The 17,646-nt window shown below is 36.1% G+C and overlaps 1 protein-coding gene across 1 annotated transcript in view; it reads right to left on the reverse strand.

Moving 5' to 3' along the window:
• Positions 1 to 17,646, reverse strand: part of MCM9 (minichromosome maintenance 9 homologous recombination repair factor) — a 111,285-nt gene that overhangs the window by 51,986 nt on the left and 41,653 nt on the right. The window lies entirely within an intron of this gene.

A 17,646-nucleotide genomic window follows, 5' to 3' on the forward strand; every position in this document is an offset into this window, starting at 1 on the left:
GTCACTCCTTTCTGGCCTGCCAAGTTTCTGTGGATATGTCTGCTGTGAACCTAATCTGTCTTCCCTTGTAGATTAGGACTTTTTTTTTCCCTTGCTGCTTTCATGATTCTTTTCTTGACTGAATATTTCGTGAATTTGACTATGATATGACTTGGTGATGGTTGGTTTTTGTTGAATCTAGTGGGAGTTCTCTGAGCTTCCTAGATTTTGATGTCTGTGTCTTTCCCCAGGTTAGGAAAGTTTTCCACTATGATTTGCTCACATAAACCTCCTACTCCTTTTTCTCTCTCTTCATCTTCTGGGACCCCTATGATTTGGGTGTTATAAGTCACTGAGTTCTCTAATTCTTATATTGTGTTCTTTTGCCTTAGTTTCTCTCTTTTTTTCTGCTTCATTATTCTACAGAATTTGCCCTTTATATCGCTGATTTGCTGCTCTGCCCCATTCATTCTTGCTGCCATGGCATCCATTCGAGATTGCAGCTCAGTTATAGTATTTTTAATTTCATCCTGACTAGATTTTACTTCTCTTATCTCTGCAGAAAGGGATTCTGTGCTTTTTTTTCAACCCCAGCTAGTATTATTATTGTGACCCTAAAGTCTGGTTCAGACATCTTGCTTGTATCTGTGATTAAGTCCCTGGCTGTCATTTCTTACTGTTCTTTCTTTTGAGGTAAATTCCTTTGTTTCATCATTTTGAAGGAAGAAAAAGAGTGAGTAAAGTAAAAAACAAAAAACATTAAAATTAAAAAATTAAAAATAACACAAAAAATGCTAGTTCCCAGGTGTGTTTTGGTCTGGTTGTTGAAAGCAGCTTGATAGAATAGAGAAAAAGGGAAAAGAAAAGGAAAGGAAAGGAAAGGAAAGGAAAGAAAAAAAGGAAAACATTTGAAAATTTTTAAAAATGAATACAATAAAATAGAATAAAATTAAATGATGAAAGTAAAATTGAATTTGAAAAATTTACAAAAAAGTAAAGATATAGTAGAAAAATATAAGAAAAATTTTATAAAAACAGAAAGTAAAAATAAGTTTATTCTCTTTCTGTATTCAAGAATAAGAAAAAGAAAAAAAACTGAATAGACAGACCAGCAAACAGAATGATATATGACTGAAATTACAGTTTCCCTTAGAAGTCAAACTATGAAGCACTTTATACTCCATAAACTAAGCAGGAGGAGAGATTTGTGGTGTTCCACTAGAGTGTGGTGGCCCAGTGTGTGGGACTTGGTGTAGCAGTTCTGTTCTCCACTGGATGGCGCTACTTACTTCATTGGGGTGGATTGTTGTGGTGGTGTAGGTGTGTATGTGCATGCATGGGAGGGTGAAAATGGCATCACTCAGCTACCTTGCCTCTAGTATCAGAACTCTGTGCTCTCACTGACTGGCAATGAAGCACCCCTTCTTTGTTTCTGGCTCCTGTCCACTCCCCACTTCTACAAAGTCCATGACCAAGCCATCTTGTCAGGAGGTACCTCCCTCCCAAGTTTTATCTCAGATGGGACTATGTTTCCCAACCCCTCACTTCTGAGGGCCCTGCAACTTTGACCCACTCAGACCCTCTAGGGGAGGGTCTCGCTGAGAAATGGCTGGGTGCTGGCCCACCCCCTGGAACATTCTTGGGGCCATGCTACTGCAGATGCCCAGGGACTGTGGCCAGGTGCCAGTCCACCCCAGAAAAAATTCACATGATCATGTAGCAGCAGCAGCATTTCAGGGATTATGGTAAATCACAACACCCATCTGGGCTCCAGGCTTCAGTGAACCCTTAACATCCTTGTTCCAACACCAGTGAATGTGGCTGTTCTCCGGGGTCCACTGGAACTTTGCCTGTGGGGAGGCTGCACAGCCTCTACCAAATGCCTTCCCAGCAGGGAAACTGCCTCTCTCCGTGTGGCCTGAGGACCCCTTGGACCTTGCTGTCTGCTCTTGGGGATTCGCCTTTCCCACCAGAGCACCGCCAGGTATCGAGCTGCGGAGTTTCAGACTCTGCACTCCCGCTGTTTATAGAGTCTTAATGGAATTTAAACCCTCTCCTTTCTCCCTTTTTTTGTTCAGTCCCTTGCAGTCCCTTTTTCCTTTCTCCATTTTTTGTTCAGTCCACTCTTTCTTTCTTTCTAGCCGCTCTCGGGGGGCGGGGGGTGCTTTTCCTGTACTCTCCCCTGTCTCTGTCCTCTCTCCACTAGCAAAAACAGCTCCCTACCCTCCGCAGCTTCTCTCCTCCAGTTGACCTCTCTGTTCCACGTACTTGCTGAGTTCTGTGGTTCAAGTTGTACAGATTGTTGTGTTAATCCTCAAATCAGTTTTCTAAGTGTGCAAGATGGTTCAGTGTTGATCTAGCTGCATTTCAGGGATGAGAGACCAATACTCAGTATTTTAAAGACGCTTCCCCAAAGTGTTCTGAATTCTCCCTAAACTGGTCTATAGATTCAATGCAATTCCAAACAAAATTCTAATGGGATTTTTTAAAAATAGAAATTGACAGGGTGATTCCACAATGTATATGGAGAAGCAAAGGAAACATAAGAGCAAACCAAGAAACAAAGTAGAAGGTCTCATATGATCCATTTTCCAGATTTACTACAAAGCTATAGTAATCAACTCAATGACACTAGAAAAAGGATAGACAGCAAGAACAATGGAACAGAGTCCCAAAAATGTGCCCAAATATATCTGGTCAAGTGAGTTTTGATAAAAATGCAAAAGCAGTTCAATGAGGGAAAGATAATCAGTTCCACAAATGGTGCTGTAATAATTGGATAGCATTATGCAAAAAGAAAAAAAAATCAATCTTGATCCATACTTCAAATCTCATACAAAAATCAACTCAAGGATCTAAATGAAAATGTAAAATTTATAGATGAAAACTCATAGCAGAAGATGCAGGAGAAAATCTGTGTGAGTTCTTCTGTTTTCCAGCCCAGCATTTCAAGGGCTCAGAAGTTGCCACAAGTTGCCACCTCTTTAATAATAAGTAAAAACTTGACCAAACTGAAAAATCAATAATTCTTCTAAGATGCATTAGAGAAGTGAGGTCACAGGGCAAACCAATGCCCCAAAATTAGAAAGACAGAAATACAGAGAATCACACCTTACCAGGGCAGATACCTCTATGGGAACCAGTAATGGTATAAGAAAACTTGAACTGTAATTGATGTATTGCTGGAGGCTCAGTGTGGATGACTCTGAGAATTAAAATCTCCATTCATAGGGGGACCCTCACACTTTTGTGAGTTTTACCTCCACGAGCCCTCCCAGGTTCTCCCATTAAACATCAGCAATTTTTCTCCGATACTGTGAGCAATGAGTTGGAAAGTCTAAAAAAAAAAAAAATTCTAGAGATCAAAAACACTGAAAAAGAAAGGAAGAATTCCTTTGATGGGCTCATTAGCAGACTGGACAGAGCTGAGTAAAGAATCTCTGAGTGTAAAGATACTTCACTTTACTACTGAGTGTAAAGGTACAGTGGAAACTTCCAAAGCTGAAAAGCAAACAGGAGAGAAAGTGGAAAATAACAGAGCAGAATATCCAAAAACTTCCTGACAACTACAACAGGTGTAACATACATGTAATGGGAAACCAGAATGAGAAGAAAGACAGAAAGGAACAAGAGTGATATTTGAAGATATTTGACTAAAAATTAGTCATTAATTGATTAATTAATGTCAGACACCAAACCATGGATCCAGAAAACCCAAGGTAACACTGGGCAGGAAAAATGCTAGAAAACAAAACAAAATAAAACCCTCCAAAAAACTTACATGTAGGCATGTCATATTTAAACTTCAGAAAATAAAACATAAAGAAATATCTTGAAAGAAACCAGATGAAAAATACAACTTACCTGTAGAGAAACAAAGATGAAAATCATATACAACTTCCCCTCAGAAATCATGCAAGTAACAAGAGTAGAATGAAATATTCAAAATATTGAAAGAACAAAACCTACCAGCCTAGAATTCTGTACCCTGTGAAATTATCTTCAAAAGTGAAGAAATAATAAAGACTTTCTCCATAAAAAATTTTTTTGAGGTAATTTGTTGCCAGCAGACCTGTCAAAGGAAGTTCTTTAGAGAGAAGGAAATAACATAGGCCAGAAACTCAGAGCTATATAAAGGGCCTTGACTGGCTCAGTTGGAAAAGTGTGCAACTCTTGGTCTTGGGGTGGTAAGTTCATGCCCCACATTGGGTGTAAAGGTTACTTAAATAAATAAATAAACTTAAAAAAAAAAAGTCAGATCTACATAAAGGAAGAACAACAAAGAAGGACTAGATAAAAGAAAAACTTCTACTTTTCTTATTCTTAGTTCATCTAACTGATAGTAGTTTGTTAAATATAATAGCAATAATGTATTCAAGTATGTATGTTTATATGTGTTTATGTGCAAGTGAAATGAATGAGAGAAATGATAAAAGGGATGAGAGGGAGGAATTAGAAATATTTTGCTATTTATAATACAGTGCTATACTTGCACTGTATAGTGTTATTTGAAAGTGGACTTGGATTAATTATAAATGTATATTGCAAACTCTGTAACAAACAATTACAAGTTAAAAAGAAGCACGACTGATATACTAAGAAAGCTGAAAAAATGGAATCATAAAATGCTCAATTAAAACCATAAAAGGCAAAAAAAAAAAGAGTGGAAGATAAAAACAAGAACAAATAACAAGGACAACAAATAGAAAATGCTAACAAATATGGCAAGTATTAATCCAGCTATATTAATAATCACTTTGAACATCCATGGTCTAAATACACCAAGTCAAAGACCAAAATTACCAGAGTTGATTAAAACACACACACACACACACACACACACACACACACACACACACACACAAAACCAACTTATATTATGTATAAGAAACCCACTTTAAATATAAATACATACAGATTGAAAATTTTTTAAAAAGAGAGAAAGATATACCATGCTAACACTAATCCCCCCAAAATGGAAGTAGCTATATTAATTTCAGACATAGCAGACTTCAGGACAAGAAAAATTGTCATGGATAAAGGGGAGCATTACATACTGGTAAAATGGGGTCAACACTCCAAAATGACATAATAATCCTCAATGATTATGGACCTCAGAATAGGTGAGGCAAAAACCAGTGGAATTCAAAGGAGAAATAGATGAATTTGTATTATAGTTAGACTTCACCACCGCTCTATCAGAAATGGGCATATCCAGCAGCCAGAAAATCAGCAGGCCATAACTGAACTTGATAGTACCATCAATCAACTGAATATAACAGACATCTATAGACAACTTCATCCAACAGCAGCAGAATGTAATTTTTTCTCCAGATCTCATGGACTATTCACCAAGATAGACCACATGCTGGACGGTAAGATTAACAAATTTATTAGACAAATCATAAATCTTCCCTCAGACTAAAATGATATTAAACTAGAAAGCAATAACAGAGAACTAGAAAATTCCAAATTATGTGAAGATTAAACAACACACTTCTAAATAACACATGGATCAAAGAAGAAAGCTCAAGAGAAATTTAAAAATGTTTTGAACTAAATCAAAATGAAAATACAACTTATCAAAATGTGTGGGATGCAGTGAAATCAGTGCTTAGAAACTTACAGCACTAAGTGCATATATTAGAAGAGAAGATATAAAATTAATAATCTAAGCTTCCACCTTAGGAAACTAGAAAAAGAAGATCAAATTAAATCCAAAGCAAGCAGAAGAAAGGAAATAATAAAAATTACAGCAGAAATCAATGAAATTGAAAACAGGAAATCAATAGAGAATATCACTGAAACCAAAAGCTGTTTTCTTTGACAAGATCAATAAAATTGATAAATTAATTAAAAAAGAGAAAAGACACAGATTACTAATATCAGAAATGAAAGAGGGAACATCACTACTGATCCTACAGAAATTAAACAGATAATGAAGATTATTATGAACAAGTTTATGCCCATCAATTTGATAACCTAGATGAAATGGACAACTCCTTGACAGGCACAATCTGCCAACTCACAAAAGAAGAAACAGACAATCTGAATAGGCCCATATCTGTTAAAGTAATTGAATCAATAATAACCTTCTAAATAGAAAGTACCAGGCCCAGATGCCTTCGCTGGTGAATTCTTAGAGATATAAAGAAAAAATTATAAACATTCTCTATAGTTTCTTGCAGAAGACAGAAGTAGGGGGAATACCTCCTAACTTATTCTATGGTACCAGCATTACCTTAATATGAAAACCAGACAAAGACATTACAAGAAAACTATAGCCTATATATTTCATGAACACAGAAGAAAAAATCCTCAAATAAAATATTAGCAAACTGAATCCAACAATAAGAATTATACAAAAAGAATACCCAAAAAAATTATATATCATGACTTAGTGGGATTTATTCCAGGTATCCAAGGCTGGTTCAAAAAGTGAAAATCAAATGATGTTATCTGTCACATCAACAGACTGAAAAAGAAAAAAAATCACACAATAGATTCAAAAGTCCATTAACAGTAGAATACATTTTAAAAATGTGGTATATTCATACTGTGGAATAACACAACAATAAAAAATAAAGTACAGCTAAACACAGTATAGGTGAAATATTAAAACATAATATTGAGCAAAAGAATACATACTCTACAATTTCATTCATGTAAAGTAAAAATATTAGGCAAAAACAAATTAGTGGTAACAGAACTGACCTACAAGAAATATTAGGGGAATCTTTCAGGCTGAAATGAAAGAACACTAAGACAGTAACTCGAATCCACATAAAGAAATAAAAAGCACCAGTAAAGTTCATAAGGAAATATTAAAGATGTATCAATGTAGGTTTGTTTGTAACTCTTTCTCTTCTGATCTAAGAGAAAATTGAAGAAAGAAAAAATTATAAAATTGTGTTGATCAGCTGGTAATGTATAAAGATGAAATTTGTATTACAATAGCATGAAAGAAGGTAGAGGAAAGATGGGGCACCTGGGTGGCTCAGTTGACCAGCTCAGGTCATGATCTTGCGGTTCGTGAGTTTGAGCTCCACGCTGGGCTCTGTGCTGCCAGCTCAGAGCCTGGAGCCTGCTTTGGATTCTGTGTCTCCCTCTCTCCCTGCCCCTTCCCTACTTGCACTCTGTCTCTCTCCTCTCAAAAATAAACAAACATTTTTAGAAAATTAAAAAAGAATGTAGGGGAAAGAGAATTATATTGGAACAAAATTTTTATATACTATTAAAATAATCTGAACTGGATTGGTTTCACGTTAAGATGTTATAATAACCCCCAAAACAATCACTAAGAAAATATCTAAAAAAAAAAAAATAGAGTAAAACAAACACTAAGATATTAAAATGATACACAAGAAATTACATTAAACACAAAGGAAGGCAGTAATGGAGGAATATTGCAACAAAGAAGACATAAGCCATGTAGAAAACAGAGTGGAAAACAGCATTTATACAACCTACCCCATCAGTAATTACATTAAATGTAAATAGGGTAAACACTTTAATAAAAAGCAGTTTGTAGAATGAATACAAAAACATGATCCAACTATGTGTTGTCTATAAGAGACATACTTTAGACAGTAACCAAAAGAGGGTTGCAGTGCCTATGCTAATATCAGACAAACACTTTAATACAACTTAAAAAATGTTAATGTGACAACAGTATTCACAAGTGAAGATTCAATCACACTGGCTTCTGTGCTAGTTAGATAACATCTAGAGCAGGAGTCAGTAGACTATGATCTGTGGGCAAAATCTGGCCCAACCATTTCTTTTTGTAAAAATACTTTTTTTGGAACACATTCATGCCCATCATTTACTTATTGTCGATGGCTACTTTCACACTACAACAGCAGAGGTAAGTAGTTGTGACAAACACTGGCCTTCAAAATCTAAAATATTTATATGTGGCCTTTTACAGAAAAAAGGTTGCTGACTCTTGATCTAGAGTATTAGTGTTTACTTTGAGACATCACATTTTAAAAGAAATACTAATGAAAAGGGAAGGGTAAAAATATAATAAAGGACAAGGAAATAATGCAATTTAAAGAATAGTTTATGGCATAGAGTGTGTTTAGCCTGAAAGAAAGATTTGGTGAAGAAAAAATAATTTTTATATATTTAGAGAACTAACCTATGGAAAAGGAATTAGCCTAATTGGGGGCAGCTTCAAAAGAAATAACAGAGACCAACATGCAGAGTTTTACAGGGAACTAGAGGAACACTTGAGGTGTTTAAAATGGAATTGGCTGAGGCACCTGGGTGGCTCAATAGGTTAAGCATCCGACTTTGCCTCAGGTCATGATCTTGCAGGTTCCTGAGTTCAGCCTGGCATGAGGCCCTGTGGTGACAGTGCAGAGTCTGGAGCCTGCTTTAGATTCTGTGTCTCCCTCTTTCTCTGTCCATCTCCTGCTTGTGCCCTGTCGCTCTCTCAAAATAAATAAACATTAAAAAAAATAAATAAAATGGAATTGGCTACTCTGCAAAGTACTAACTTTTCATCAAAGTAACTATATAAGCAAAGGTGGAATGTCTACTTGTCAGAGGCAGTGTAGAAAGGCATACGTGCAATGAATAAGTGGCTGTATAAAAAAGGAATTAGACCCCACATTGGGTGTAGAGATTACTTAAAAAATAATAAATACATAAATAAATAAATAAATAAATAAGGAATTAGAAAATACTTTGAGAGGTAAGAAAATTAAAACACAACATACCATAACTTATGGGATGCAGTTAAAGCAGTTATTATAGAGTAATTTATAGCTATAAATGCGTACATTTAAAAAGAAGAAAAATCTCAAATCAATAGTCTATGCTTCCACTTAAGACACTGAGGGGGTGGGGGGAAAGAAAAAAAGAAAAGCAAACTAAACCCAAAGTCAAATAAATATTAGAGCATAAAACTGAAATAGACGATAGAAAAACAATAGAGAAAGTAAAACCAAAAGTTGACAATCCTTTTTTGGTAACTAATCCAATAAGAGAGAAAAATCAAATTACTAAAATCAGGAATCCAGGATGGGACATTATTAATGACTTTGGAGAAAAGAAAAGATAATAAGGGAATACAATGAACAACTATGTGTTAACTACTTAGATAACCTAGCTGAAACTGATGAATTCCTAGAAAGACACTAACTACCAAAACTGACTCAGGAAAAAAAGAAAATCTTTGTAGACCTATAATAAGTGAAGAGTTTGAGTTAGTAATAATAACATACTACTCACCCCTCTCCCCCTACACATACAGATAGCTACACTGATGAATTCTATCAAACATCTGAAGAATCAAATACTAATTCTTTACAACTCTTCTTTAAAAGTAGAAGAGGAAGGAATCCTTCCTAACTCATTCTATGAGACCCATATTACCCACATACCAGAAAGCAAAGACATCACAAGAATACTAAACACCAGTATCTCTTATGACTACAGATACAAAAATCCTCAACAAAATACTAGCAAAACAAATACCCAAAATACTAGTGAACCAAATTCAGTAATATAGGAAAAGAATTCTACACCATAATTAAGTGGTATTTGTCTCAGAAATATAAGATTGATATAACATCTGGAAACCAATTAATGTAATATTCCCATATTAATAGAAGAAATGACAAAAAGCATATAATCATCTCAACAGAGGCAGGAAAAGCATTTGACAATTTAATACTCCTTTAATTTAATTAATTAATTTAATTTAATACTCAATTTAATACTCCTTCATGAAAAAACACTCAACAAACTAGGAACAGAGGGGACTTTCTCAACCTGATAAAAGGCATCCACAGAAAACCCACAGCTAAACATCATTCCTAATGGTATAAGACTGAATGTTTTCCTGCTAAGATCAGAAACAAGATAGGGATGTTCACTCTGACTATGAACACTGTACTGGAGGTTCTGGAAAGGGCAATTAGGCCAAAAATGATATAATAGGCATCTAGAGGGGAAACAAAGAAGTAAAACTAACTCTATTTGCAGATAACATAATCTTGCATACAGAAGATCCTACGGAATCCATTAAAAATTTATCATAACTAATAAATGAGTTCAGCAAAGTTGAAGGATACAAAATCAATTTTTAAAAATTTTTAATCAATTTAAAAAAATCAACTATATGTCTATACACTTGCATTGAAGAATATAAAATGTAATTAAGAAAGTAATTCCATTTACAATAACATCAAAAAGAATAAAATACTTAGGCGCACCAGGGTAGCTCAGTCAGTTAAGTGTCCGACTTGAGCTCAGGTCATGATCTTATAGTTTGTGAGTTTGAGCCCCATGTTGGGCTCTATGCTGACAGTCCGGAGCCTGGAGCCCGCTTCGAGTTCTGTGTCTCCATCTTCCTCTGCCCCTTCCCTGCTTATGCTCTGTCTCTCTCTCTCAAAAATAAATCAACATTAAAAAAAATAATAAAATAAAGTACTTAAGAATAAATTTAATAAAAGAAGTGTGAAACTTATACTCTGAAAACTACAAAACATTGTTGAAATCAATTAAAGATGACTTAAACAAACAAAAAAATTCCCATGTTCACTGACAGAAAGACTTAATATTGTCGAGATGGCAATATTCCCCAAAGGGATCTACAGATTCAATGCAGTCCCTATCAAAATCTCAACTGTCTTCTTTGCAGAAATTGACAAGATGATCCTAAAATTCTTATGGAAATTCAATGAATCTCAAATAGCCAACATAACCTTAAAAAAAGAACAAGAAAGACTCACATATCCTGATTTCAAAACTTACTACAAAGCTACAGTAATCAAGACAATATGGTAATGGCATAACGATACAGACCAACAGAACAAAACTGATTGTTTAGAAATAAACCCATAGATTTATGATCAAGTCATTCTTTTTTTTTTTTAATATATTTATTTATCTTTGAAAGAGAAAGACAGCCCATGCATGCCCTTGTGCACCAAGTTGGGGTGGGGCAGAGAGAGAGAAAGAAAGAGAAGGAGACACAGAATCTGAAGCAGGCTCCAGGCTCTGAGCTGTCAGCACAGAGCCCAACGAGGAGCTCGAACCCACGAACTATAAGATCATAACCTGAGCCGAAGCTGGATGCTCAACCGACTGAGCCACCCGGGTGCCCCTATGGCCAATTCATTCTTGATAAGGGTTCGAAGACAATTCATTGGAGAAAGAATAGTCTTTTCAAATGAAACTGCTGGGAAATTGGACATCCACATGCAAAAATAGAAATTTGGACCCCTACTTCACTTCATATACAAAAAATAATGCAAACTGGGTCAAAGACTTAAATATAAGGTGCTGAAGTATAAAACTCTCAGAGGAAAACCATCCAGCAATTCTATTCTGGATATTTATCTGAGGAAAACAAAAACATTAACTAGAAAAGATACATGCACTCCCATATTCACTGCAGCATTATTTACAATAGCCAAGACATGGAAACAACCTAAGTGTCCATTGACGGATAAATAAAGAAATTGTAGTACATATACACAATAGAATTTTATTCAGCCATTAAAAAAAAAATGAAATCTTGCCATTTGCAACAACATGAATAAACCTTGAGGGCATTATGTTAAGTGAAATAAGTCAGACAGAGAAATACTGCATGATGTCTTTTACAAGTAGAATCTAACAAAGCTAATAGATATAGAGAACCAAGCTCATAGATACGGAGAATACATTGGTGGTTGCCAATCTATTGGTGGGGAGAGAGAAATGAGAAAACTGGTTGTGTTTTTTTTAGTTCAAACAAATTGCATAATTTATAATAAAAAAGTTTTAAAAATGAAACCATTAAAATCCTGGAAGAAAACAAAAATAAAATAAATGTATAAAACTCTTAGAAGAAAATGCAGGTGTAAATTGTGATGACCCCTGAATCAGGCAGTATTTTTGAGTTTTAGACTTTTTGAAAATTAAAAGCTTCTGGGGCAGCAAAGGCCACCACCAAAACAAAACAAAACAAAACAAAACAAAAAACCCATGAAAACAAAAAACTGTCTCACAGAATGGGCGAAAAAATTTCCAAGCCTGATAAATACAAGACTCTGAAAGTGTCTGATCAGTGATTTGTGTTTAAAATATATAAAGAACTCTTACAACTCAGTAAGAAAAAGACAAACAACCCAATTTTTTTTAAATGACCAAAGGATCTGAATAGACATTTCTTCACAGAAGGTATACAAATGGCCAATAAGAAAATGAAAAATGCTCAACATCTTTAGCCATCAGGGAAATATAAGTCAAAACCACAATGAGATCCACTTTGCGTATCACCCGTGGCTATAACCAAAAAGGCATAACAAGTGGGTTGGTGGCAGTGTGAAGAAATTGGAATGCTCACACATTGCCGGTGGGAATGTAAAAGGATGCAGCCACTTTGGAAAACAGTCTGGTAGTTCCTCAAGAGGAGTTACTATATGACCCAGCAATAATTAAGCGTAAACCAGAGAAATGGAAACACAGGTCTTGTACAAAAATTTGTAAACAAATGTTCATAGCAGCATAGCTGTTATTTAAAAAAAAAAAATCACTGTGTAATCATACTGAGGTTCTGAGAAGTGGATTCTTTGTATGCTGGATTCAAGGCTTTGGCAGTCACAGATTCTAGCAACCTAAAATCTACCAATTACCTAGTAGCTCATTTGTGAAACCTTTCCCCTTCCTATCCTTCCGAGTATTTGGCCTTTTCCACATGATCCTGCATATAAGGCCTCCAATCTCATGAAGCATCCTTGCCTAGCTTCCGTCAAGTGAGTCTCCATCTAATGCCGATTGTCTCTATAGTAACCAGCTAGAAACGCTGCTATGCTTAGCAGTGGCTTTGTGCAAGCAGTGCTCTAGCCTAGAGAGGTTTTAAAGATTTCAGTCCTCTCTCTACTTATCACACATTTCTCCTGGTATCAGGAAAAGAAAGGAGCCTCTAATGAACAAGACAGGTGGAGGGTTAAAGAGAAAAGGACTGAATGTAAAACAAGAAGGAAGATGGATGAGTGGAGACTGAGTTCAAGAGGAAAACGAGTTTAGAAGGATCTCTGTTTATAGGAGAAATGAGAACACATGGTAAAAAAAAAAAAAACAAAAAACAACTAGATTCAAGAAATGGACAATAATTATTAAGCATTTTCATTCATATTCTTCTGGTCAGAAACAATATATCAACATCAACAAATGTCAACAACAAATATAATTATGGTGCTTCAGAAAGCTAACTGATATCATTGATAGCTATCCAAAGGGTGTTTCACAGTAGAGTCCATTTATGGATAAGGGATCAGATATAGTTTATATCTTCAACAAACTTGTAACCTAATGATGGGTAGAAATGAACACAAAACAGCAAAACTGCTATTAATGAGGTGGAACACAGAATGGGGGGTGGGGACATACATTATGTAACAAATATGGAAATCTTACAAAAAGCATAAGGATGCATTCCAGGAGGGATAGCTCTATCCTCCCCCCAGATATCCCTTCTGCAACAGGAGGCTTGACACCTGCGGTGCCTCAAGGGGGAGAGGCCCATAGTTGTGCATTGGCTGGGCTTCTTCTCACAACTAGTATATACCTGGGCTAATCTCATTCATGGAACTTTGTTCCTCAAGAGTTCATTAATCAAGACATTACCATGGTGTCTGCCAGCCGGATACAATTGCTTTTTCTACACATAAAGGCCACTTTAAATATCGGACACAGAGGAGAGAGAATAGAGAAGCAAGGTCAGCAAATAAAGGAACGAGTTTATTTTTTTTTAAGTTTACTTATTTATTTTGAGAGAGGAAGAGAGAGAGAGAACGAGAGAGAGAGAGAGAGTATGTTCACATGCAAGCAGGGGAGGGGCAGAAAGAGATGGAGAGAGAGAATCCCAAGCAGGCTCTATGCAGTTAGCTAGGATCCCAACACAGGGCTTGATACCACGAACTGTGAGATCATGACCTGAGCTGAAGTCAAGAGTCAGACGCTTAACTGACTGAGCCACTCAGGGGCTGGAAGGAATGAGTTTCTGAGCACCAGTGTCCTTATTTGTTATGTGGAAATGATAATACCTTACCCTCCTACTATACCAGGATGTTTTGAGGTTCCAAAGCAGATCATTTAAAAGTTCTTTACAAATGGGAAAGCATCGGGGCTGGTGGGTGGCTCAGTCAGTTAAGCACCCAACTCTTGAGTTTGGTTCAGGTCATGATCTCATGGTTCCTGGGATCAAGCGCCATATGGGGCTCCATGCTGACAGCACAGAGTCTGCTTGGGATTCTCTCTCTCCTTCTCTCTGCCCCTCCCCTGCTTGCATGCTCCTTCTCGCACTCAAAATAAATAAATAAACATTAATAAAAAAAAAAGCAAATGGTAAAGCATCATACCATATATAGATATACATACATACCATATATATATCATACCAAATATACATACACATACTATACACATGGGCACACACACACACAGCCTTTATTTTGATACCATATTTTGCCTCCCACAGAACTTTAACAATAACTGGTTAAAGTTACATAACACTTTCTATTCTGTACCATACAGACTTGATTACACAGTTATCTTTCCTGCCAATAAAGTCTATGAGGATTATGCCCATGTATGTTTCATCTTTGAATACTCTACAGAGCTGAGCACAATAATTTCACATAATAAATGCTCTCTATATGATAAATTATTAAAATCATTACAGTAGAATTTATTCCTTTTAGAAATATCAACTCTAGCAAATCTCAACATTCTACAATTATACACAAAATCTTATCTAAAACTATTATTAAATTTTGACATTCTATAACTAATAAATAATAAGGAGCCCTTTAAACTAACTAAAGAGCATACTACGACAAGCCTTAAATTAGAACTTTTTTTAAAAGATGGGGACAATATCTCTTTAGAGAGTGTTAAACACAGGACTAATGTAATTACCCCAGGTGGAAATCCAGGATTTGAACAAAGGCAAGAGGTTAGCACTTCCATTCCTATAACTTCCGCAGCAGGCAGGAGCTAAGACTTGATTTATATCTTAGTTATAATACATTTTAATTCAATATATTTTCAGTTAATTCAATCTAATACTAGTTCATTTTAATTCACTCTTTCATCTTGTTTTGTGTGTGTCTTCAATTTAACTTCAAGCTTAAGATTTTTAGAAGCCGTCTGTAGAGGAGGCAAGCTGCATCTTGTCCCTTCAGATTTTAAGCTATATGCCCGACACCAATAGGTACTTCTCTGGTAAGTACAGGAACCACTCCACACCCCACCACAGCCTACTGGCATGGCTAAATGACCACTTCATTTTACACCACAGAAAGGTGTGATAACAGACCAATAATTGGATTAAAGAAACTCAGATTGTCAAATAAGCCTAATTATGTGGACAAAAAAATTATAGCTGTATTAGTTTGCAAGGGCTGCCATAACAAAATACCAGTCTGGGTAGCTTAAGCAATGTAAATAATTTTCTCACGGTTCTGGAGGCTAGAAGTACAAGATTAAGGTGTCCGCAGGGTTGGTTTCTTTGAAAGCCTTTCTTCTTGGATTGCAAGTGGTTGCCTTCTTGCTGTATTCTCACATGGTCTTTTCTCTGTGTATGTGTGCCCTTTGTCTCTTTTCATGTCCAAATTCCCTCCTCTGGGATACCATTTAGATTGGATTAGGGCCCACTTTCAGGAATTCATTTAATTTAACCACCTCTTTAAAGGCCCTATCACTAAATAAAGTCATATCCTAGGTACTGGAGAGTTAGTGCTTCAACATATGAATGGGGGGGGGGGGGCACAATTCAGCCTATAACAATATCTAACTAGGTTCATTTATCTCTGTCCTTGGCACTAGTTTAGTCTTTATTGATCTTAGAGTCCAAACAATCTCCTTCAGCCATCCTTCCTCCATACAGAGGGAATTTACATGGAGGGAAGCAATTTTGGGGATTATATTCTTTGCAGCCCTCCAAGCATCAAGTGGGCCCCCTTTGGTACTTAATAAATGAAGATACTCATGGTGACCCATCTGTTACAATATGATCAGCTGCTTGAGAGTCACCAAAAAGTTGTCCAGCAATCTTATAGATTGTCTCTGAAACTAGAGTGATGCTTTTAGAATTTTTTTTTCCCTCTGTGAAATACCAGCTTATTTAGAAATATACTAGGGTACATCTGGGAACCCCTTTGGCCTTTCCTGTAAAGTACTGTAAAAGGTGAAGAAGGAAACTATTGGAAAAGATGCTCAAAGGCTCTTTAATGTTTATGAAAGGCAATAGTAAAAGAGTTAAGGCAGGACACACAACATGAGAGGCCTCGAGCCACTATTTGCGGTTTCCAGTGGCCTATTAAAGAAGGTCACTTTCCCCTTAAATACTGTTGTACATGACATGTTAAACAAACAGTTTTAAAGAAAATAAGCCAAACTAGTGGTATCCAGGTAGATCTCTTCAGTTCTTGATGCTGCATATCCACCAAAAGCAAGTTTTATGGTATAAGGTATACCTTATTATGACACACCTATGGTCAGACTGCAAAATACACTTTATTTTACCAAGCTTATAATGTCATTTTTATAAAGCAAGTGAATTAGAATCTCCTCTTAAGAGAGCCTGCAATAATCAGAAAACTGCATATACCATTCTCAAAGGACTCATGTTTTAATCTTCTATGGCCATTTATCTTACCTATCTAGTGTATCTTAACAGCATATAGCAATTGACACTTTATCTTGTCTAGTGTTAAGACCAGCACTAATAGAGTGAACAGAGAATATAGTTTATCAGTCACAGTAATTTGCATCTATCACCACACTAAGGCTCCTAGTGTAACATACACAAACAACTGGGCTTGAGGAAGCCTTTTCTGGTAGGTCCTATTTTACTGTTTAATCCATTAACAATAAAATGAGAAACCCCTGCTCCAGTTTTTCTAAATATGGGGAGGCCTGGTATTACCTTTTCCATATTAACTTTCAAAAGACTATCTATCAGATAAAGAAGACTCATCAACAGCAATCTATTTAGTATGAAAAATGCCCAAAGAATGAGAACTCAAAATCCTGGGCACTATACTAAGAAACAACTCTTTCAGCACAGATGATACTTAAGAAGTAATACTTTTCTCAATTTAATTAGTCAAGATCAGTGGTTTCACTCGAAACACTTAAGGAAAAAACTGATGGTTTATGAACAGCAGGTAATAAATCATTATGGCACTCTTACTAGGTAAACAGAAATTGTTCAACAACCCCACAAACGTGTTAAAAGCTCTCCCTTTCCCCACAGTGGTAGTTAAACAGCAGAAATGAATCCACACGAATGCCGACGAATCAAGCCGACTCCTCAAAACTTGTTTGTGGTGCCACAAATTTTTATTTACTAGCGGTTTGGGTCATAAATTTTTTGAAAATCACATGCCCTGATATGCCGCTGTCTTCTTTACTCTTCCTTTCCCTTTCCTATCATATTTTTTGCCCTTTGGTTTCCCGACACTTCCATTTTCTCTTTTTATGTTCCTGTTATGCTCACGAAACGGCAGAAAACTGGGGTGTAACTGATCACATCGTTGGTAATCTTTTTCTTATTCTGGGGTTTTCCAGATTAGAACGGGAAGACGACTCAGGTGCAGCCCAAATATTACCTATTTAGATTTTTCATGCAAAGTATGCGTGGAAAAGCCTCTCTCTTTG

The sequence above is a fragment of the Panthera uncia genome (genome assembly GCF_023721935.1).
Source record: "Panthera uncia isolate 11264 chromosome B2 unlocalized genomic scaffold, Puncia_PCG_1.0 HiC_scaffold_24, whole genome shotgun sequence".
In the NCBI taxonomy this organism is placed as follows: Eukaryota; Metazoa; Chordata; class Mammalia; order Carnivora; family Felidae; genus Panthera; species Panthera uncia.